Source organism: Suricata suricatta, chromosome 4 (assembly GCF_006229205.1).
Source record: "Suricata suricatta isolate VVHF042 chromosome 4, meerkat_22Aug2017_6uvM2_HiC, whole genome shotgun sequence".
Taxonomy (NCBI): domain Eukaryota; kingdom Metazoa; phylum Chordata; class Mammalia; order Carnivora; family Herpestidae; genus Suricata; species Suricata suricatta.
Window position 1 is genome coordinate 124,982,806 of NC_043703.1, and position 25,943 is coordinate 125,008,748.

Here is a 25,943-nt window from a genome sequence, read left to right on the forward strand (position 1 = left end):
CAAAATTAACCTGAGATTACTTTTTTAAAAAATGCAAGCTCAGGGTAAATCACTTAGGGTAGAAAAATAAGCTTCAATTATTAGATAAGAAAGGACTCGGCAATTATGGGTAAATGACCTGAGGAGCAAATGGAACTCTAGACTAAATATGAGTCAGCAATACACAGTGTCAAGTGGAAGCATGATGCTGAGAGGGTGAAGTAAAAGGGGAACTGTAAGAACCCGGGAAATTAATAAGATTAGAGTATCCAACTTGAACCTGGAGATATGGAATATAGCACAATTCTAGCAGATGGGCAGGAGAGACACTGAAGTCAGGAGACCTCATTCTGTCCTAGCTTTCTTACTAATAAGCTATAAAAACTTGGCAATTCACTTAATTTCTTTAAGCCCTAGGTTGTTCATCTATAACATGAGTGTGATTATAATATTGAACCTATTTGCATTGCTCTAAGGAAAAGCTCTTTGAAATAAGTGAAATAAGTAAAAAAGCCTGTAAAATATAATACACTCTTAATGGCAGTTATAGGAAGCATTATTAAAGAAGAAAAATCGAAATATATAGAACATTAGCAAATGCAATACAAACAGAAAGCAGAACTGGCTGTTTAATGTGTGAGGCCCAGTGTGAAAGGCAATGCAGGGCCCTTTTCTCAAAATATATCAAGAATTTTAAGATAGCCATAGCAGAACACGAAACCAAGCATAGGGGCCGTGTAGACATGCGTCCGGGGATGCTGCATAAGTTGCATGTCCACAAAGCTGACCCTGAGGGAAGGGAAGAGGTACAGGCTGTTCTGTATGTCCCAGTGGGGTAGAACCTGTACATAATTGCTTCAGCAGTTGTGTTACAGCATGAAGTGTAATTTCTCTCCTGGTGGGTTATTACGACTTCTAACTGCATAGTACCTCTCAGGGTCAGGTTTTTGAAAGCCACAGTAGAATCCAGTAAGGTGTTAGGATTCCTAATTCCAACTGACAGAGAGGAAAAATCTTAGGCTCTATGTGTCAACTGTCTTAAATATTGGATATGCTGCCATAGGAAAAGATACCAAATAATCTTCATTAATCTAAAGGGTGTAACTATGATCCAATGTATAAAAAAATTTTTTTTATCAAGCTCAACATATGAATACACTTTCTAGCAAAGAAAAAGAGCCAATATTGTCATGCAATCATGTCTCAGGCACTAGAAGCTTTCAAGAAGAGGTAAAAAGCCATTTGCCAGGGATACTGCTGAAGGAGTTGCTGTAAGAAATGAGGTTTGGAACTCCTGACCTTTAACTTTAGCATTCTGTATTTCTAGCCCAGCTTGGGAAGGAACCAGTAGAAAGCTGAAGAATAAGAAAGAATATGAAGGTTTGGGGAGATGGAGAATCAAAGGAGAAAAAGTTCCTCTGTTGTTTTGTTTCTAAATTGGGGATAACAATGTGAAGTTAAAGGACTTCTCCGTCTAAATTAGAAATTCAGAATGAGATAAAGCCGGATCTAAAGGGAATGCCAGAATCCATCTAATGTAGATTGTTAAAATGGAATCATGATAGAAATAAAAATAGGGGCTTTTTCTGGAAGAGACATAGACTGGGAAGTCATGAGAAATGTCTAGGGTGCTTGGAAATGCTATATTTCTTAACTTGGATGGTGTTCATACAAGGGTATACACATAAAAAAATCAAGATGCACACCTATTAGTATACTTTGTACACTTACTTATTGTATGTTATACCTGAACTTTAAACATTTTTCTGAATTATTAGAATCTCTGGAATAAGAGCTAGAATCTCCATGTTTCATAAATTCTCCAAGTGATTCTTATGCACGCTTAAGTTTGAGAACCATGTCAATTTACAGATTACCAAAATAAAGTTCATTGGTTTTTCCAAAGCCATTCTGCTGGTTAATGGGGCTCTCAAAGCCAAAACTTCTAAAAGTTAAAATAAATAATCTTCAAAATAAATCTTGAGAGTAGACATCCTCACTACTAAGTCTAGTGACTGATCAAGACCACACAACAGGTTAAGAGCAGATTGAGACCAAAAAGAATTGAAAAGGGGCATTCATCCAAAACTTTAAGAGCCTAAGAAGCCAGCTCAAGACATTTCAACCTCATTTTCTGGATAATTTGAAGTCATTGAAGATTTATATAGGGAACAGGGTAAGATAAGGAATAAAAGTGGGTGAAAAGAGTGGATTGCATTAGATTTCCAAGAGCCCAGGCTAGCAAGAAGACCATCTCTAAATCAAGACAGGAGCAGCATGAACACAGAGAAATGTGCAGCTGTTAGAGAAACTTTAGAGGTAGAAGCAGTGGTACTTAGCAATAATAGCAATGATTATTAATTTTTACCATGCATCCATTTTATCATTTGACTCTATCAACAATTCGATGAAATGGGGACTGTTATTGTCCCATATTTTGCAGCTGTGAAAACTGAAGTAAAGCATAAGGATAAATAACATGTCAAGGTCACAGAAACTAAATGGCAAACCGAGATTTTGAACCCAGACTGTTTGGCTCCAATTGCTGTATTATAATAAGGAGAAAGAAAAGAAGAAAGTCAAAGATGCCACATTTTGTAATAACACTAGGTGACAGTTACCTGGTGTTATTAAAAGACACAGGTCATACTAAAGAAAGAACAGATTTGATGGTAAATAGGATGAATTCAAATCTATTCACTTTGACTATGAGGGTCATTAATTTCTAATATCCTCCCGCATTACCATATGTTCCAGTATTACTGAACAGAGGAGAAAGGGACAAAGCAGTGCTTTAGTAACATTGATATTTAAAACCAGCTTCTACAATACTTCTGCAAATATGTAGGTTGATTATATCTCGCTACAAAACTCCACTAAAATGTGTGTAATATGTCTTCTACAAAGAAGTCATAGGGTATTATTATATGCTTCCATTTCTTTTTTATATTTCACACCCATATTCACCTCAGAAAGACCTGCTAAACTACTTGCACTTGGAGCATGGACTTGAGAATGTGATGCTATTACATATAATATGTTGGTTGCAAGTCAATACACCTGACCAAGATTAGGAAAGTATTACAGTGTTATAGACTGACTTGTGTCCCCCCCCCCAAAATTCATAAGTTGAAGTCCTAACCCCCAGTACCTCAAAACATGGCTATATTTGGAGATGGGTTTCTAAAGAGGTAAATTTAAAATAAGGTCATTATGGTGGGCCCCTATACAACACGTCCTTATAATGAGAGGAAATTAGGACACAGACAAAGGTGAAGACACAGGAAGAAGATAGACATCAGCAAGCCAAAGAGAGAGGCCCCAGACTTCCAACCTCCAGAACCATAAGAAAAGAAACCTCTTTAACCCACCAAGTCTGTAGTACTTTGTCATGGCAGCCCCACCAAACTAATACACTGTGATTCACATTGTATTCACATTACTGTATATTCACATTACCATCTAAGACACATAATTACCGTTGGCTAGTGATTTGTGTGGCTTGCTATGAAATGGCTGGTTTGTACAGACTTGGCCAAATTACCCTGGGCTCTTACCTATTGAAATAACCGAATGCTATATAATCAGTATATTTCCATTGTTTCCACCAAAGTGACTGCTTCTACAGAATGGGCACAACTTAAGTCTGGGAAGCAACATTCACACTCTGCTCTTGTGATGCTTCTTGCTGTTGTGTGGCTTCAGCCTATCTGTCCTTTATATCAGAGTAGCAAGGATCTTCTCCATTCCCCTTTCCTGGCTTCCTTTGGTCCCCTTCTTGTAAATTATCAGTGTAGAAGAGAGCCTTAATGGCAGATGAAGACTCATGCTAAAAATGTTGGGTTAAGTAGCATAATATGTGGAACCAGGAAAATCAGTGGGAACTTTAGAAAGCACCTGATTCCATGACATGACTAAGAAAATACCAGAATGGTTCTGGTTTATCATACTATTGACAGAAAACAGAAATGCTTTCTAAAATGTCAAAGGCAAAACCAAAAGGACAAATTTTAATGAATTTAGCATTAATTAAAATATGAATAGTAAGATTTCTTTTCCACACATTCAGAGTCTCAGAGAATAATAGTAAAAAAAAACTCAGCATATATGAATGAATATATAATGACATATAAGCCATCTTTTGGGAAATAAGAGTCATTTCTCCAACATAACGTTCACAAAATTATAGAGGGATGAAATAATAAAGAAACAGCCAGGCTAATAATGTAAAATCATCAGATCAGAGCTTTCCTTTAGTCTACATCAGCAACCTCCAGTGAGATTTTTATTGCTGAAATCAGAAATGCCATATCATAGGATTCTCCGTGGAAAAGTAACTGCTGTAGAAAGTATTTACTGTTTGTTTACTTGAAGCTTAATATAAGCTTTTATATATTTTATTATTTTTCATTAAAAATAGATTTATTATTTAATCCAAAGATAGGGAAGCAGTAATATGAGAACCAAAATACAGTCTCAAACAATGCCAACGCTAATTTTTTATTCAGTAGTATATGTCTAAACCTTTTTATTAAAATATAATATACATATAAAAATTTACAAATCACAAGGACGCAGCTTGATGAATAACTCACAGAAAACCCACCTCCCAAGTCAAACAATGTAATAGATGTATCACCCAAGAAGTCCCTCTCAACATCTAAACTTCCATACATTTCAAAAGTAATTTTGACGGCTAGAATTCCCAGTACCATGTTAAGTAGCAGTGGTTAATAACAGTGGGCATCCTTGTCTAGTTCCTGACCTTAGGTGGAAAGCTTTCAGTCTTTCATCATTAAATACATTCACTCTAGATGTTTAACAGATGCCCAGTCATCCATTTGATTAGTGACTTTTCCAATCTACTTTTGCAAAGGTTATATTATTTCCATGTGTGATCACTGAAAGCTATTCCTTCAGCTTGTTTTCAGCTCATATTTTGAAAGATATTCCCTTGAATAAATACTAGGAGCTTAAAAAAACTCTCTCCCAGTCTTTGCAGGTTGTCTCTGTCCTGAGGCAGTACTACTTAGACCATTTACAACTCTGCCTTCGCCTTAATTTCCTGCTTTAACTGAGCCTAGAGATCAGCCAAAGATGGCAGCATAGGATTTTCACAAATTGTTTCTGAGCATGCATCAAGTCCTAAGCATGTTTTTTGCTTTATAAATTGTCATGTATACATGGGAGCAGTTAAGTGCTCAGATTTCTCAGGAAAAACTTTCTCCTCCTGTTTGATCCCCAGATTTTAGGCTGTCTATTGTATGTCTCAACCATAATGTATTATCCCAAGTAACCATAGATTTTCCATTTACCTTCAATGTCATTGGGCCACATCCACTGCTTTTCCACCCTGAGTGAATTTCAAGTTAGGCAGAACAGAAACAAATCCTTTGTGCCAAATTTTTCAGGTAGCCCCCAGAGAGCATAGAATGAACAATCGTTTGCATCACTCTCTTCCAAGTTATTTTAAAGAAGCCATTAAAAACATCCTCTTTAAGAACCTCAGCACTAGGGACACATGGGTGGCTTAGTCGGTTTTGGCTCAGTTCATGATCTCACAGCTCCGCTTGTGAGTTCAAGCCCAGCATCAGGCTCTGTGTAACAGCTCAGAGCCTGGAGCTTGCTTCAGATGCTGTGTTTCTCTCTCTCTCTGCTTCTCCCCTGTTCATGCTTCTTCTCTCACTCCTTCAAAAATAGATAAACATAAAAATTCTTTAAAATTCTTTTTAAAGAATCAGCACCAGTACCTGATTCTTCTCCCCTAATATATCTAAATCCATTCATTGTACAGCCAAAAATATAACTTGATTTAGTTTTGTTATATTCTAAGAAACCCACTCCACTACTTGTGTATCTACATGTCCCCAGAAATATCCCCTAAACTATCTTCTGTCTTTGTACTTATTCTGTGCTCATGTCCTTGTCCCTTTTCTCACAGTGGTAGCTTAAGAATTCAGTGCGTCTTATCTTTATTAAAATATAAGCATGACTTTATTTTCATCTTATCCCATCTCATTTCTATAGATCTTTACAGAAGGGACAATTCTTATTTTCAAAACTAATGAATAAGGTTATCTCCTGAAAGAAAGCCAAGTTTCTATCTTTACAGCTCAGTCTCTAAGCCTTTGTTCACAGTAATTTGGAGAAATATATCCACAGAGCCAGGTGGGTCCAGATTTCTCATCTCGGTCCCCAACCTCCCTTTGTGATTCTCTACTTTGGCATCTTTCCAAGGATCACACTGAGACCTTTTACCTGGTTTATGATGTGCTTATGGCTCTATTTTTTAAAGAGCTTAGCCATGGGGTCCTCCCAGAGAATGAAGATCTCATTTAGGGGATAAATTGCTCCCTGCTTTAAGGATGCAAGAAAAAAAATTTCCTTTCTGCCAGTCTTCTCCTCACTTCACTTCACCTAATTTGTTCTGCAAAAGTCTATGTGCAAATAGTATGTCTGAACCACTATAGGGGAGGGGCAGTACACAATATTGGAATAATAGAGAATTAATCTAATTGTTGAAGTATTAAAGTGACCATAACCAAGAAGTTTAGTTTTAGCAACCAGTATGACTAGAGATCAAGTGACAAATAGCCTTTGAAAGAGGAAAAATAACATCAATTTATTTCTGCTATATCAGTACAGAAAAAAGAAATATCACAGAGTGGGATTAGTAAATAGGGTAGTTTGGTCTGCCAAGATAAGCATTATGTGCCAACCTGATAACCCTAACAGAAGACATTTTTAGAGACTGGAGCTTTCATTATATCTAGTTAATTCTGGAGTCAAAGTTTAATATCATAAAAAATGTTATGTACTGCTCATATCTCTTTGAGTGTACCTATTCATGCATGTGTGGCCTACTAGAATAAGTTAGATAAAACTGAAAACAGCCTCAGTACAACATCCACCCATTAGTTTCAATACCACTTTTAAGGCTTCCACATTGAAAAATATAAACCCCTAGATCACACCGCTCCTAAAATGTTGGATTGTCTGCATATCTCAGCGCTCTCTATTTTTCCTCAAAATAATGGAAGTCCTGTGTGTCATGGAAGAAATGATCTGGAGGCATGGAGTATTGCCTGTATTCCTGGCTGTCACGTACATCAAATATGTAGATGTGAAGCACTAGCACACTTACATACTGACCCCAGAAGTGGGCCACTGAGTGCCTCTGGGAAGGATGAATGGCACCATAGGCTGGCTCACTTGTAACCTTCAGGGGAAAGCATAGAAGGCAAAGGAGAGAAACTGGCTTTCCATTTATACTAGCAGCCTGAACTTCCTCCTCACCCTCCCTCTTCCCTGCCTTGGTGACCCTATAATGGATGTGGTTTATAATAGGCATAATGCCTTAGGTAATTGTCATTTTGATTAAGCTATAAACCTACCCACTTGTGAGAAGGAAATAGTCAGCCTTTCAAATCCTGTGGAGAGAATAGACCACAGGGCAGGCCAATTTAAGTTTAAATAATTTAGAAATACCCAGTGAGAAGATTATGCCCCTAAATACTTAAGACCCTGAAGGGACAAGTCATTCCAGTTGTTCAATGTTTTCTCTCTGGGAGAATTGCCCTCAGGGTAATTGCTGACTCATCTATGGTTCTGTTTCAAGCCCTTGAGTTTCAGAACTTAGACTCTGGGCACGATGACAGCATTGGAAAGCAAGATAGCCAGGATTCTTCTTCTCGTCCCTTGTCTCTGGTCTCTGGTCTCTGGTCTCTTGTCTCTGCAGAGGCAAATCCCTTGCCTGGGCATCCTATGAAATGTAGATTTCCAGCATATTAAGTACTTAAATATAGAGCAGAGCCTCTGAATGAGAGCTTGTAAAACATCAAATGCAGTACAATTATTAATTGGTTAATTAAAATGTATTTGAAGAAGGTTGGTTATATTACGCCAAGTGTAGTGAGATCCAAAGAATTACAAGATCACTACTTTCAAAAGCATGCTCTCAAGTCAGTGAACCAGACTGACAAATAATAACTTGAAATACGGGCTAAAATAGGTGATGGGTGGCTGATAAACTGGGATTTAAGCTGATCCTTGGTTAAATGCAAAAGTTAGAACAAATAAAGGAAAAAGGAAGACTCTCCATGATGGAAAGTGTTCAGGCTGAGAACTGTCACATCCCTCTCCTCCTTTCCAGAGCCCTGTCACATGGAGTATAGCGACAGAGTGACAACCTAAAAGGAAAAAAGTAATGTATGTGAGCAAGTACCTGTTCCCATCAAGTGCAGTTTGAGACCAAATATTCTCAGTACTGGTGTCAAGGTAGGCTTCCTACCCCTCAAATTAGAGACAAACAGCTCTTCTGTACAGACCTGGCCTCACTTCCTATTCAGAATAGAGAGGAAGGGATTCTTCTGGAAACCACTACCCAAGGGTGTTTCCTTCAAGGAAAAGAATATGCACCATCCCTGGATACAAGATAAAAGAGAAAGCACAAAGTCAGTTCCCAACTATGGGCAGAGAGTTACGACCACTTCTCCTCCTGTGGAGAGGGTAGCAATGATGTATTGGAAACTGTGAACTAACATAATATTCAAAAGTATTAAAGTAATGGTAGGAGATTTTTCCCCCCTGTTCTTCTGCCTACTGTCTCTCCATCAAGGTTAAATCATGAAGCTCCTTATGCCAGAGAAGGAGAAAGTAATTACAAAACGTCGGCAGAGAGATTAGATCTCAAAGCTGACATCTTTGCACCTGTGATCTTAAAAACCAGAAATCTTACCAACCTGAATATTAAACTTAAAAGCCTGATAACTTGGCCCCATGAAAAAGAAAAAGGTAGCATCAATGCAGCAGACATTAACGCGGTGGGATTTGTACCCCTGAGACCACACACCTTGGTCCACGTGAGATAATAGTATGCCAGCCTGAGAACAATTAATAGAAGAAACTTTGAGGGACTGGAGGCTTCATCATTTTGACTCCACATTCTGGAGCCAAAGCTCAATGTCATTGTGTTATTTGCTGCTCTTACCCATTTGTTTGCACCTGTGGAGAGAATAAATAGCATATTTGTTTGTTCATATGTTCTGCCTAGAGTCAAGTGCAGGGAGAACTCGGTATATAAGAAAGATGGCTTTCCAAAGAGGAAACAGAAATAGAAGCCCTTTGGCAAGGAAACTAAAAGTCAGGGGAGACAGACTAGGGAAAGACAGAAAGGAGGAGAGCTGAACCCTACTAACTACTCTAAGTTGAAAGTCAGGGTAAAGAATGATGTATGGTGCCTGGGTGGCTCAGTCAAGCGTTCCACTCTTGATTTCAGCTCAGGTCATGATATCAGGGTCATGGGTTTGAGCCCCACGTTGGGCTCTGAGCTGACCGTAGAGCCCGCTTAAGATTATGTCTCTCTCTCTCCCTCTCCCTCTATCTCTAATAAAAGGGGAAAAAAAGAATTCTGCTTGTGGTTTTAGAAACAAACAGGTTAGGGGACTCCAGACCACTGGCACTCATTCCTTGATGAGGAAGACTGGGGAGCTTTCAAGTTCTTTTAAACAATCTCTGTGTCTAGTGATCTCTGTGACAGAGCAGTCCTTGTGACTATCTATATGGAGGAAGAGAAATAAAGGCAGGGACTACACAGAGAGAAGGTCATTGATATTGCCCCCAGAGTGTCCTCAGCCACCTGGATTGGCGATCAGGAAGTCCCTGCTTATACCCAGTCAGTACTTGGAAGATGACTGAAGTGGGAACCACAGGTCAGCAGTGGGGAAGGAATTATGAGAGCCCAGCACGAGACAAGAGCCACGTGGACCATGACACAGAGACCGTAGCCCCAGCAAAGGCTGAGGTGAGGCAAGTTAGCTGATGAGGAAGGGACTCAGAGCCCTGTACCAAGGGTGCAGAAAGTACCATCATTCCCCACCTGGATGTCAGCAGTTGCTGGCAGGACTCTGAATGCTGCCCCAGACAGAAACCACCAGGCCAAAATCAGCCAGGCCCCGGGAACCAATTTTGCATGTAGACTAGTCACCCCTCCAACCACTGTGAAAAAGGCGTGCTGAGCTTCTCCTACAGCCAGACATGACTGGGAAATATCGAATGAGAAAGGAATGACCTCTAGTCCCCATGGTATGCTCTGGTTAGCTTACGCAGGGGCCCAACTGTGTACAGGACTTCCAGACCTTACTTTCAGTGCTGTCATATTGCTAGTTTGAAATCAGCTGTGATGAGATTATTTATACCATGGAAATTGACAAATACTAAAAATCAGGACCTCTTTTCCCCAGAGAGAGCTGATTGTTAACCTTATCCCAGCATACCACACCTAGTCCTCACCCCTCCTCCTCTCTTGCCTTAGGCAAAAGGAATGAGGAATTCTGTTCCTCATAACTAGAGTATTAGCAAACATAGGGAAGAGTGGTGGCTCAGAGTGTACTTGGTAATGAAGAGGAAACAAGCTTATTCTATCTAGGATGCAGATTATCCTGGAAGATAAGGAGGTCTAGATTTTAGGAACTTTAAATGCCACAGCAAGGAGACCGGCCTTTATCCCTTAATCATGAAGAAAACTTGAAGTTTTGAGGAAAAGAATGGTATTATGAAATGCGTACGGAAAAGTTACCTGTTAGGATATATCAGATTAGATGAAGTAGTGGATAAAAAAAAGAATATGTTTAGGAACCTTAATAATAAAGTTTATTAAATGGTCCAAGAGTAAGTGGACAATGGCATGGAGACTAAATAGAGAGAAAAATAGAAGAAAAAATGTCCAGAGTTATATTAAACAGCCCTTAATGACTATATAATTTATATATCTGCCATATATCCTTGTTTTCCTACTGAGACCACTTCCTAGGTTAGATTTCAAATCAACCTGCTTCCAAGCCAGTGCTTCAAGTAGAGGAGCAATCTCCATCCAAGTCACCTGGGTGCTTGTTATAATGCAGATTCCTGGGCTCCAGTCCAGACCTAATGAATCATTTGGGGCTTAGGAGTCTGTGTTTTAACTGTTGTTCCTGGGTGATTTTCATGCACAGTAAATTGGAAATCAGTTTTCACAATGTAGTCATTTTGTGGTCTGGTGTTTTAAATGCATTCTGATATTTAGCTAAGTTTCGCTAAAGTGTGTGTGCGGTGGCGGGGGGGGGCGCTGTGGGGTCTAACTGAATAATACATATGACTAATGTAAGTTTAAAATATGGGCTTTCACCTTCTTTACTTCATTGGCCACAGATGGCAAGCTTAAAACTGTCTCTTTCAGGGAGTTCCTCAATTTTTCCTTTTTCCAGTTCATAGACCTCTTCCGTCAGGCTTTGGGTGTATGAATCAGTTTTTCTTAATTGTCTGAATTATTGCCACTCCAACCCTGTGCTGACTGCTTTCTGCTTATCCCTTCGTCCACGATGAGGTAGGGAAGTGACCCTCTCTGAGCCTTACAAGGAGGATGCTTGCAACAACTGGCTCTGGATTTGAAGCCAGCTGAGTCTGAGTCTGGCTCTTATGCTTGCTGGTTTTGTAACCCTGTGCTAGTAAATTTTCAGCCTTGGTTTCCTCTTGAATGAAGTGAAAAGGAAAAAGAAATCTTTAAGAAGATAAATGTGAGACTACTCTGTTTAAGAGGCTGATACAATATCTGCTTTAGAAATTCTGGCTCCTGGGGCTCCTGGGTGAATCAGTCGGCTAAACGTCTGACTTTGGCTCAGGTCATGATCTCACAGTTCATGGGTTCGAGCTCTGTGTTGGGCTCTGTGCTGACAGCTCAGAGCCTGGAGCCTCTTTCAGATTCTGTGTCTCCCTCTCTCTCTGCCCCTCCCTCATTCGCACTCTGCCTCTCTCTGTGTCAAAAATAAATAAACATTAAAAGAATTAAAAAAAAATTCTAGCTCCCATTTTTCACATTTTCCTTGGCTTCAGATCAAACCTCTGTCCTGGCAGTCATCCTTATTAACAAGACAAAGAGCCCACCCACCATCTTCCAGGGGATTTATTGAGTCCACAGCGCTCAGGCAGCCATTTCATCAGCATTCCCTTCAACACCCCTGGTGCTTAAGAGAAGGCTCTTCTCACAGCCCTTCTCTCATTAGCTGCTCCTCCATTTCCTCCAAAGGCCTCTCAGTCTTTCATCAGTTCTCCTTCCTCCTTCCCAACCCTGGCACCGGCAGCATGTCTGACTTGGTCTGGATGCCTCTTGTCTCTAGAAAAGGTATTCATGTTCTGACAGCCACCATGTGGATTCAGAGATGCACTAACACCAACATCTCTCACAACTATGGAAACATCTTACACCTTACATTCCATTTTCACTCCTATTTGAGGCCATAGGCACTTTCCAAAGCCGTTATTTTGTTTTATGTTTTTCTCCATGGGAGTCTTCCTGATAGCATTCCCCTCTCCCCATCACCCCTACCCTGTTTCTCATCCTCCTGCAACGATTCCAAGTGTTTTCATCCGAGACAGTGACCCACATACTCCACTTCTCTGATTAGAAGAAATGAGCGCCCCTCGGCTATGCTTTTTGTTCTATTCTTGTCTCTGAGGTGTGAACATTCATAACAGTTTCACAGCATTCTCCATCTGGAGTGCCCATAACACTCTTGGAAATACCTGGAAGAAGTGACTGGAAGAACATGGTACATTTTCTGGAAAATTGATTTTATCAGAAGATTCAAGAAATAGGGGAATATATGAGAAAGAAGTAACATAATGTAATAAGAAAATAATTTAAATAGCATTTTTATTTAAGTATACCCAATTATATGTTGATTTCTATATCATTTAAGGTCCAGGCAGAAAGTAAAGGGCATGACCAAATGGTGAAGATGAGCAGAGTCTAATAAAGGACTATTTACAGTTGAATGAATGGAATGAAGAAAAACCAACAAAGGGCAGTGACTCACCACAGGAGCAGGGTCCATTCCCACCCGTGGACCTGAGGGGGCCTGGGATAATCTGCAGCTGTGAGAAAGAACCGCTAACTGGAGCTGTGACATTTGGTTGCAAGGATGTACTGAAGGTGTAGCCCAGCAGGCAGAGAACCAAGTAAATAAGTAACATGACCTCTATCCCTCTGCACTCTGACGTATCACTACCCATTGGCTGAATCCATAAGCCATAAGCCAGAGGGCAAGAGCAAGAGCAGCCTATTAGTGCCATCCACAGAGTCGAGGGGCCCAGAGCAAGGAGGAGCAGGGTAGCAAGTGAATCTGGAGGAGCAAACAGACTACAGAGCCCAGGACAGAAAGCAAAAGTTATACAAGTTTTGAAGCTTAAAGAATGAAACTTGAAATAAAATTTGAGCCAGAGAAAAGCCCACTCTGGCTCATCAGTGTGTTCAGAAAGAAAAACCTAAGGTCTGCTGCTAGCTGGAGACCTAACAAAGAGCTTACCATAAAATGTTTTTCAGTGCTTAAACAAAATGTACTAGCAAGAGCTCATACTAACCATAGACCTGTCAGAGACTTTGGGCCTTTCAGTGCCTCAAAGTCACATGCAGAGTTACAAGCCCACAGACCTGCCCCACCATGTTCCCTATGTCTGCCATCGTCTGTGAAGCCACAACCAGAGGAGACAGCTCCCAGACCTTCTGTAGAGCCCATGCTAGAGAGTGTTCCATCACTCCAGAAAGCGGTTCTGTGTCAAATTCATCCGAGAAAACTTAACTGTTATATTTCTAGTTTGAAGATTCATAAAGCAGATCAGAATTCTAAAGCCTCTTAGAACTTCCAGTGTGGTCAAAATACTGTTTTAGGTTTTGGAGCCGATCACCTGGGCTTCAACCTAATCTCTAATTTACGGGCTGTGTGGACTTAATATCTTGAAGCTTGGTTTCTCCACACATGCAGCAGAGATACTGACTGTGTCTTACCTCATAGAAACACGGTGAAAAATGAGAAAACTTTTCCAGTGGATCCGTATAATAAGCACTCAAACATGGCAACTGGTAGCAGTAGTAGCAACGATAGTATTTTCATGATTATCACTACTTATTTAACTTAACCCTGAACCTGAGCAAATCAACCTCACACTCTGGTAAGTGTTAAGATCCTCTGGGATTAGTATACTGTGCTAAGATATGATACTTAGGAAATCCCAGCCTGGATTTTCTCTCCCATAGAAGCCAGTGGGTTTCCAGGGCAGACCTTCCCCAACCTTTATCACCTGAGAATCTTCTTAAAAGGCAAATTCTGATTCATTCAGTTGGAGGTGGAGACCAGACCTCTGCTGTTGGTCCCTGGACCCTGCTTTAAGTAGCAGAGTCTGAGATCTGGGGCACCTGGGTGGTTTAGTCTGTTGTGCATCCAGCTCTTGGTTTCAGCTCAGGTCATGATCTCATGGCTTTGTCGGTTTGAGCCCTGCATCAGGCTCTGTGCTGGCAGCACTGAGCCTGCATGGGATTCTCTCCCTCCCCCTTTCTCTCTGCCCCTCCCCCACCCATGCTATCTCTGTTCTCTTAAAATAAATAAACTTAAAACAACTAAGCAAAGTCCAATCTGCTTGCTCCACTTGAGATGAGAGACCTAGACATTTTTTACTGCTTTTGTTCCTACAAAATTGAGCCCCTAGCCCTGGGTATTGGTGTCAGAGGACAGTGTTTGATATATGAATTAATTCCAAGACAATAAGCTGCTTGAGCAGTTTCATAAAGGAATGGGATTCCAGGAGGTAGGAGAGAGAGGCTCACAAACAGGAGAGAAAGAGATACCCCAAAGACAAGGCTATATGTATCCAAAGTATCACTTTGCCTAGATCAGCTTTCAAAGAAGAAGAGAACCCCACATACCCACAGCATTCACCACCCAGAATCCAAACACCACCCTTCCCTATGTGCACTTTTATCACAGTATTTTTTAAACAGTATCCATATTGCAAACGTTTAAAAAGCAGTAGAAACCATACATTCTGTGCATTATGCTGAAAATTTCACTAAAGATGTAATGGATGGTTACTCGGAAACAGATCATTCTAGTCAAAAGATAAAGTCTATTAGCATTTTCCTTACATCAGATCATGATGGCCTTTTCCACAAACAAATGGAAAGAGTTGGTCTCCATGCGCATATGGGCGGGAATATTAACCCACATTGCTGTGATTGCAAAGTGTTTAATAAGAGTTAGAAAAAGGAAGCTGATGGCAGGGTCACTTTAGTCTGCTCAAACCAAAAACCAAAAGAAAGTTATTTCAGAACCAAGCACCCACACTTTGCTCTTTAAAACATGTGCTTTGCTCTTTTAAACCTGAAATCCCTACCATCCCCACAGTGTTCCAGTAGCCACCTCAGTTGGCCAGTGCCTCTGTTCTAAATGTGCCAAGATGTCTGATATCTGTTCCCTTAGAACCTACTAGGGCTTCTCTCCTGTCATTTCTGAAACCCAGCAGCGTGCCCTTCACACATGCTGTCTGCCAAACAACCTACCTGGAGAGGCTGTGACATCTCATGACAAGAAGCGGTCTCTAGGATTGGATAGAGCAGATCCCAGAGGCTCCCTCCCTAGTTTTATGACGTTGGATGAGTTATTCCACCTCAGTGAGCCTTAATTCCCTCACTAAAAAGTGACAATAATAGAATAGCCCCATCTTGCTGTTTCTCTAAGTATGACAAGTTTCCTGGTAAAACAGTATTCGCTGCCTGAGGACAAAGCCATTCATTCATCAAGTCAAAAATATATTGACTGAAATGTCACTGTAATGAGGTGATATAGGAGAAAGAAGATTCTCTCAATAGAAGCTTCCTAGTGATATTTATAAGGATTTTTATTAGCTTTTATATACAGTTCCTGACCATTACTCCACAATCCAATTTATGTTAAACACGTTTTCATCTTATCTAAGTGGTAATTGTTTTCAAAGATAAGAACTATACCCTTATGGCTTTTGTAATCTCTAGCCATCATATCTAAATAGATTAGCTATTTAACAAGTGCTCTTAAACTCCAAAATTAAGTCAAAAAAAAAAAAAAGGAGGGAAGAATAGAGGGAACAAAAATACTTACTAAGTAACTACTCTAATTCTGTCCCAAATTACCTCATTTTTATTTATTCTCACAAACTTATGGTGGAAAAGATATCCACACCCTCAGAAAAAAAAGCTATTAACTTCCTTCCTTCCTTCTTTCCTTTCCTTCCTTTCCTTCTTTCATTCTTTCATTCCTTCTTCCCTCCCTCCATTTCTTTCAACTTCTCTTTCCTTCCTCCCTTTCTTCCTCCCTCTCTCCCTTTTATCTTCTTTTTTCATCAAAAAGAACTCTGAGACTAAGAGAAGCAAATGACTGTATTGGTCCTAAAGCCAGTAAAACTTAGAGCAGGTATCTGCAAGTATGTAAAACTGCAAAGCCCATTCTCTATCTCCTCATAGTGCCTACTGAATAAAGACCCAATTAAGTAATTTATCTGAAAGATACAACAGCACTTGGGAGGCAGTCATTTCTGCTCCATCTATAAGTGCTCTAAACTACCAGGTTCTTGGTAATCGGCTACCTTAGTAGGAAGTATCTAGCACCCCGAAAGAATTCCCTGGATAATCTTCTAGTCTTTATGCAGAGAAGATGCAGTCACCGCACACACACACACACACACACACACACACACACACAAGTTCTGCATAACAACCAAAGAGTCCAGAATTGTAATCAGAATGGCAGATTTCAAGAAAGAAATCTTTTGATAGGAAGTGAATTTTGTCCAGAGAATGTACTAATTGTTCCTATAGTGTGACTGACCAATAACTGTACTTGACTTGGAAAGACCAGAGGGTATTACCCTTCAGCCCTTACAAGAGCCTTAACATGTATCTTCTTGACAGAATGACACAGCCAATCAACTTTCCATTCCATAGAATGTGATTGCACAGCCTACAATGAAAGTAAGGAAACTAATGTTTAATTATCTACTCTATGTAAGGTGAGATATGTCACTTACATTGTTTTTCAGCTAATCCTCACAACCATGCTATTAAAATAAGTCCTACTATTTCCATTTCCCACATAAGACATGGACTCAGAGATATGGTGATGTTTTCAAAGTTCTACAATTCACACAGCAAATATTTAAATCCAAGTTCTTTGAACTAATAGCCCTTATTTTTTTCAATGTATCACTGAAACAAATATGAGATATGGTCTTTCAGGTAGGTGAGCCACTTTCGATTTGCTATTTTAAGCCGTGTGCCCCCTGGTTTGAGAATGGGTGACCTCGAGCCATATACTCCCACCCACTTTTAGGTCTCCCTTTAGGTAACCAAAAGTTCACTAACCTTGCAGAAGTTTAGAGAATAATCTGAGTAGTGGGAGAAGTTAACTCTAGACTAGAGTTTCCCAAAAGTGAATTGTTTATGAGCCATCTTCACCATTTTTTACCATATTCTCGTTCTAACTGTACAATTATTTGTATTTTTTATTTCTTTAGAGTAATGTATTTTAACTAACATTAATTAATTTCAAAGAAAATTTTATATTACTGCCACAAATGGAATATCAGCATCAATTAACTAATTTCCTAGTACTTAAAATCTGGGTACTCCTTAATATCATCATGTGTACCATCAAGACAAAGCTTACCACACTTTAGAAAATACAGCTTTTGGCAAATATGACCTATGTCAGAAATAAATCACAAACTTAACTCATTTGCATCTCACTTTAAAGGGGCTATTCAACTGTCATATTTCAGTATTGTAGAATGTGCCATTTTTAAATTCAATCCTGGCTTCCTTGGTCATGAGGAAGAGCTATCTTCTTTTCCCTTTGTCCGTCCATCTGTCTGTCTGTCTATCTGTCTGTCTGTCTGTCTCCCTCTCTCTCTCTCTCTCTCTGGTTCTCTCTTATAATGGCTTTATTGAGGTATTCACATACCATAAGACTGATCATTTAAGGAGAATAATGCAATGGTATATGTTGCAAAGCAACCTTCTGAGGAGCTTCCAAGGTGTATTCTGAAACTAGTCCCCAGAAACATAAGGCAGGAAGAAACTAAAGAGGCAGGCCACTCCCAGATTGTTTTAATAGCAATGGGAATACAGTTTTAATAGCAAAAGGAACCTACATACGAGGCTTGTCTTGGGCTGTAGCAAGACAAATGGATCCCTGCATCAGCCCTCCAAATCTTAAAAGTTTATAAAGAGGCCCTAACTAGGCTCAGTCACATATACCATGTAGATATTTCTAACATGACATCACCGTCCCAAGGCTTTGTCTTTGGAGCAGCCTCTGGGAATGGGAAAGGTAAACAGAACCCACATTCCAAGGACAGAGGAGGGCATGAGGTGCCTCCAAACGCCCAGGTCTGGCTGATGGGTTAATCAGCAGTCATGTCTTTTTGATGACATTTCCCAATAGTATACTCGCATAGTTGGGCAGTCACTACCACAACCAATTTTATAACACTTTGATCACTGCAAAAGGAAACCCCATATCCTTTATTAGTCACCCTTACTCTCCCCCTACCCTCAGCCCCAGGCAACCACTAATCTAACTTCTGACTCTATGGATTTGCCTATTTTAGATATTCCATATAAATGGAATCATGAAATATGTGACCCTTAACTCCTGGTTTCTTATACTTAATGTTTTCAGAACTAACCCACATTGTAGAATATATCACTATTTCATTACTTCTTATTGCTAAATACCATTCTGTTGCATGAAAATACCACAATTTGTTTATCCATCCATCAGCTGGTGGACACTGGGTTGTTTTCACTGTTTCTCTATCATGAATGGTATCAGCATTTATGTACAAATTTTTATGTGGATGTTTGTTTCCATTTTTTTACATTATATGCCCAGAAGAGGAATTGCTGAGATGATAAAGTGTCTTAGCACTGCTTGGGTTTATATTTTAAAATACCTTTTTGACCTTAATTAAATCACTCAGACATAATGGTATTCTCTTCCTTAATTCACTCATTATAAAACTAGACAAACAAATGCTGCTTGCTGTATGTATCACAGAGGGGTCTCCCCAGATGGAAATGATCTAATGATAAGTGGGCAGAAACTGAAGAATCTGGATTCTGCCACCAATTTCGCCAATGAGGAAAAATTACTTTATCTACCTACTCCATTGTCCTAATTTGGAAAATGAAGAAATTAGACTTGTTTTTGTCTGACATTCTTACCTTAATACTCTAATTTTATTAACATGTGAAAGCATTTTTACAAGTTAAAAGCAGATACATATATATATATATATATATATATATATATATAGACATACGCACATATACACACACACACACACACACACACACAATCACACACACACCCCTACTTGCTGAGAAATGACCATGTCCCTTGGTGAAATAACGTCAGCACTCAGTCTTAGGAAAAGCATGCCCAAATTAGGCCATTTCCTCAAAAATAAGACATATTCTCATGCAATTCTCAGGAGCTTATGTCCCCTCTTAAAGGATGGGAACATATATATTTTGTTTTTTATGTAATCCTATTTTCTTAAGCAAAGAAATTACTACAAGGGGAAGCCAGGTGTTATCCCTATGCAATATATTTGCAGCACATCCCTGGTAACCATAAATTGCTTTGGAAAGGAACATTGAATTAGGTCCTCTAAGGTAGCCGGAGTCACAGTGAAGTTATTCCACAGAGAACTGCTTTGGAGGCTTGGAAAAAAATGAGCATATAAAATTTAAAAAGTTACAGATAACTCTGAGATAAGAGCAAAGGATATACTTTTACCAAAACATATCAGGATGATTGGTATTTGGAATCTTCGGGTCGTGTAGTTTCTTGTATATTCCCAGTTCACACAGGCTATACACTAAGATACATATTTATCTATATGTCTCTATATATCTAATATATTTATGTAGCTCTGCCTCTCAATTTAAAACAACAGTTTATTATTTTCTTTAATGGTTCTGTGTGTTGACGGGACCCAGTTGGGTGGTCCTCTCTGGTGTCGCCCATGAGGAGATACCTGGTGTTGGAGTCATCAGAATGTCAGAGATCCAACATGGCTTGAGAGCTGGCCACCTCGTCTCTGCTTTAATGCTTTATTTTTTTTTTAATATTTTAAACGTTTGTTTATTTTTGAGAGAGACAGAGACACAGAGCATGAGCCGGGGATGGTCAGAGAGAGGGGGAGACACAGAATCTGAAGCAGGCTCCAGGCTCTGAGCTGTCAGTACAGAGCCCAGTGTGGGGTTCGAACCCACGAACTGTGAGATCATGACCTGAGCTGAAGTCGGCCACTTAACCAACTGAGCCACCCAGGTGCCCCTCTGCTTTAATACTTTAATTCAGGATACTTCATTTCAGATTCATTTGGCATTTATAAATTTATAAAATTTTGTACATAAATACTTTTACATGATTGATCATCAGGACAGGACTGATTAAGAATGAGAAAACAGATTCTAATATGATAATGTGCCCCCAAAACCATGGCTATAAGTGTAAAAGAAAAAATCCCAGGAAGTGTCCTATTCCTCATCTACTATTCTTTTCATTATAACATATTACTTCTAATTCTAGGGGACTGTGGTTCATTACTGGAAACTTTGATAAAAATACTTTCCCTATATATACCAGCACTTGCTTCCCAAGAATGTACATCAATTGACCGTTATACAACTCTTTATGATCTAGATTAAAATTAGATCAAATCTGGGGCGCCTGAGTGACTCAGTTGGTTAAGAGTCTGACTTCGGCTCGGGTCATGGTCTCTCAGTTTGTGAGTTCAAGCCCTGCATCAGGCTCTGTGCTGACAGGTCAGATCCTGGAACCTGCCTCCCTCTGTGTCCCCCTCTCTCTCTGCCCCTCCCCCATGCTCTCTTGCTCTCTCTCTCTAAAAAATAAACATTAAAAATTTGATTAAATCTGTCTTTACTTGAGAATTCAAATACTTGAAAAATCAGTTACCTTCTAAGATACCATCTTTTCTCATTCTCAATCATCTGCAGGGTTTTTTTTCCTCTCAACAGCCTTATAAGTATTAGTCAGTGTTTTTAAGATATTTGTTTTGTTCTGAAATCAAACATTAGGTTTTTCTATCAAAGGTATAGTAGTATGATGTTCCCCATCCCCCATTACCTTCCTTCAAGGTAGTACAATGGGAGCCAGATATAACCCTGCATGCATAGATAATTTTTTCTTTGGCATCACAGAGAAGAATCCTGAAATTATAAATCTGGGAGCTCCTATAGGAACTATCACTAAGCTACTACTCTCCCTCCAGAAAGACTGAGATAAATCTTTGCTCCCTACTGTTTTAAAGTCCTTTTAATTATAAACAGATGGCCCCAGGGATTTTATCCCCTTTTAAAATATAAAAACAATACTCCTGGAGATAAATCTCTGTCTATGGAAGTCTCTATTCATTCACTCTGTAACATCCAATGTTTGTCCTTTTACTTAGTGTTCTTTGCTTAGAAGGCCATAATTATGTAAAAATATTTTCTTTAAGTTCCATATGAGTGTGTCAAGGATTCAATCTTCAGTACACTGGTTATTTCATACTACAAAATTTGTCTAGTGTTTTTCCTATACCAGATACTACATAGATGCTCTTGAATCTTCAGTCTCTCCTTCAGCACAAAAGTATCTCTTTAGCTTCAGCTTTTCAATCTAAAGTTGCAGCTGACAGCTCCATGAAAATGTCTTTTGGGCACCTGAAACCCAGTATGTTCTATAATAAAACATCTACCTTCCCTTCCTAAACCACTCATCCTCAACTTTAGATACTTATATGTTGGAAGTATAGAGTCAAGAAAGTAAAGACACTGAAAATCACCTTTGTCTTCTCCAATTTACGGTTATGTCCTTACTTTTAACAAACATCTACTGTATACTTACTGTGTGCCGGGCACTAAGAATCCAGCAGTAAACAAAGCAATCAAATTCCCTGCTCTCGGGGAGCTTGTATTCAAGTAGAGAGACGATAGGCAGGGAAACAAGTGATAAACTAGTATTACAGATGGAAATGAATGTTTTGAAGAAGAATAAAATGATCCAGGGATTTCTACTAACCATATCACCAGAAAGGGTGATCTTTGGCTTCTGCCACAGGCTTTGATACCGGAAACTGAACAGCTGAGTTGTACAGGAAGAAGACAGGCCATTTCAGCCTAACCACATTCCTTAAAAAATATGGTTCTTGCCCCAAATATAAACAAGACCAAAATGCCTATGTTTTGAGGCAGCCAGAGATTGACACCGCCCTCTTCCATCCCCTTCTACGGCACATCTCAAGAGGAGGGCGGTCCCCTGCATGCTTGAGTGTCAAGGTGACATAGAAAGCTGATGAAACAGAGAAAGACAGTGAGAACAGGGTAGTGTGGGTCTTAGCGTTTTTTCATGAATCTCCTTTGGAGAAATAAGAATCACCCCCTGCCTCATAATGTGCAGAAAGAAATTTACCACATGCATGTTAGAGCAGCTCTCTCCTCACGCTAGATTTGACCACGTGTTTCCACTGCACAAGAACTTGGCTGTGCTTCCCTTCCCATGCCCACTCATCTTACTATGTTAACAAAGAACTTATGGAACTCTCCAAGAATCAAGCAAAAACCATGAAAACAGTGGGATAGATAATAAACATGACAGACAATGGAGATTAAGCCTAAGGATGACTGGCAGTATGAGAGGGAATTCTGAGTAAATGGGACAGAAGCAATAATTCATGGTAACGTGGAAACAGAAATTCTAGAACTGAAGAATGAGCTAAAATCACATTCAGTATCAGGTAAAATTTGTGAAAGATACCAACATCGAAATCTACTCTTTAAATAGTTAGATTTCAAGCATGAAGAAAAAAAGTGAATATGTTTAGCTCCTTACATACATAGACCCTGAATATTAAAATTCTTCATCTGTGTTTTGATCCTAAATATGTGCTGTTCATGTACAACCCCAGCAAGAACCATTTCATCTCAAAGTGATCCAGGCAGGGGTATACATACAGGATATTTGGGAGTGGGAAAGCAGGAGATAGTTAATGCAATGTATTACTATAGCACAAAAGATAAGTTTAATAGGAAAATTGCTTCCAGAGGAACATGGCATGAACCAAAGGTGGAGAGGCTGAGAATCCTCAGTAATGGGTCTCTTTCCCTCCTCTTTTTGACACAAACAACAACCTCTCAAAAGGGAGCCTCGGTGGCTCAGTTGGTTAAACGTCCAACTTTGCTCAGGTCATGATCTTGCAATTTGTGAGTTCAAGTCCTGCATTGGGCTTTGTGCTGACAGCTTGGAGCCTGGAGCCTCCTTCAGATTCTGTGTCTCCCCGACTCTCTGCCTCTCCCATGCTTACGCTCTGTCTCACTCTGTCTTTCAATAATAAATGCAAATATTTAAAAAAATTAAAAAAGGAAACCTCTTCAAAATAGAAAAGAAGGAAAACAAGATGGCTAGAGAAATAAAGGAGAGTACTAAGAAAATGCTCGTAAAGCAAAAACAAAGTATAATTTTAACAACAAAATGTAGATCTTTTTTCTAAGTTTCTCTTCCTTTTCTGTGGACAGGTCTTTAAAAATTATAGCATTTCCACTGTTTTCCATGTCTCTACCACTGCTTTTCATAAGATAAATCCTAGACAAATCCCTCTAGATTATACAGCAGAAATGGATATTTCAAATGTAATATTCAGATAAATACTACTTCTAGAAGAGTGAAATGCAATAATGATCACAATTAAGGCTTACCAAGATTCTGAAAGAGAACTAGTGCCTCACGTGGACAACAGTCTCATACTTTGTCATATTTCCTCAGCCAAAATAACCTTTTTTGAGATACTTGCTTTTGTAGCCTTTTTCAAATCCTTCATGCTTGGATCTATTTTCTGGATTGAGATTTTTTTTTTCATCCTAGACTCTGAACATCAATAGTTTCTGACATCTCCCTTAAAATACTGATGCATCTTAGAGTCTAATCTCTTTTGCTGCTTCCTGAATTTGATTCTGCCCTCTGAGAACTGCACATGAGACAAGGGGAAGCTTTGGTCAGAAGTTCTCTCCATCCATAGCCTAAATATGTAATTTCCATAAAGAGTATCCGTCTATGCAGTTAACTGACATTAAGCAGAAGAAAAAGAAAGTCTGTTCATAATGTTTAAAAAAATATAGACATGTTGAAAATATGTGGTCAAGACCTGAACTTTCTTATAAAAATTATTATTTTCTTTAAGAGCACTGTACCATGCACTTTCTGCAACTGAGCTGTGTGGCCTGGGGAAATTGGTGGAAGAGAATTTTTCCAGAGATGTACTCACCCATATGAATTTGTGTCTTAACTTCAATGCAAGGAGAGAACAGCATGCAGCCACAGCATTGCAAAAGCTGTTTCTTTCAGAGATATCAAAATGTTTCTGTGAAGCTACTTAACTCTCCTCTAAGAATCCAACTGCTTAGTCTTCAGTGCAGAAGAACACCCATAAACAAAGTACAGAATAGAGGAAATGGGGGAATGCAAACTAAACAAACATATTTAGTAAGGATTAGCAGGAAAGGCAGAGTTTCCAGGAAAAAAATCCTAAGGAATATTTACCTTTTCATTTCCCCCTAGATTTTATTACAGATGTGTCCTCTCATTTGGAGAATTCAACTTCTTTCTTATTCAGAATCAGTTTTATTATAGTGAACTTGTCAGAAGTCTGGAGTCAACAATCACTGGTGTTTATCCACAGTGGAGACCAAGTGGGAAACCTATACCTCCACTCCCCAACTCCCCTCCCACACACACAATAATGAGATACCCCAACCCCCTCTTTGCTCAGGTAGAGTCAGAAGAGGCCAGTGGGGAGACAAGACTTTCATAGTCACCAATAGTAATGAGACTACCACCATGCACTGTCAATAAAACCACACAGGGTGGTGGAGCTCCCAGCCTGCCAAGCAGTAATAAGACTCGCGTGTCAACAAAGACTAAGAAAGCTGGGTTTCTATAGCCACCTGACAATAATGAGGCAACACCCTTCCTTCTACGGAAGTGTTGTCACAGATCTTCAGCTAAATCAGAAGGTTTAAATAAGATCTAGGTTTAGAAGGAAAAAAGTTTCATCACACAGAGAACCACGAGGATTTCTAACAAAATGAAGAGAGAATAGGTGTCAATAGCAAGATGGCAGAGTCGTTAGGATTATCAGTGTGCTCCCCACCAGGTAGCATGTTATAATGCAAGAAGTCTCAGACATGCAAACTTATAAACACTGCCGTGGGGGGTCATTGAGAGCACATGACCACCAGCTGACCCTTAATGAGTCCCAGGCCATCAGAGGCTTCTCACGCCCTTCCTGTCCGTGGAATGTACATTCTGCTTGGTTTCTCACTCTCAGAAGCAGCCCTAAGGGCATAGCCCTGAGATGGTGATGTGGTGTTGAGACCATCTGGGGGTGACGAAACCCAGTGAAAGCCTCTATATAAAGCTTTAAGATTTGGCCTGTGAGTGCACAGATCTACTTGTCTTGGGGCTAAAACAAGCCTCATAGTTCCTTGATTTTTAAACCTGCCACCTGCCAATCTCAAGTTGCCTGCCTCTTTGTCTCTCCCTGCCTCTTTCTTCATCTCTTTCTTTGTCTCTCCCTGCCTCTTTCTTCATCTCTCCCTGCCTCTTTCTTTGTCTCTCCCTGCCCCTTTTTTCATCACTTCCTGCCCTCTGCATACAACGGCCAGTTTCACATTATATCCAGCAAACTCCCAGGAGGTTTCCAAACCAAGAAATAAATACAAACAAGCAAATACAAAAGCAATCATAATCACATGACACCCTCGTTCCCTGTCCCTGTAGACAATGACAGGCACCCTTCATGAAAGTTTCATTCCAAGGTAAATGTGACAATACTTTTACAGCAGGAGCAGCTAACCTTGCAGTCAGAGCAAATGCCAGAATCTTTCGTTAAATGAGACACAAGACCCAGTAAGTCCTAGATTCATCTTGGAGTGCCATGCAAGAAGCTACTGGGCTCCCCAGATTCCAGCAAAAGCAGAGGTACCCAAACAATATTTCTAACAAACCCACATGTTTGGTCATTACTTATTTTACCAATGCAAAAATTATTTCTAA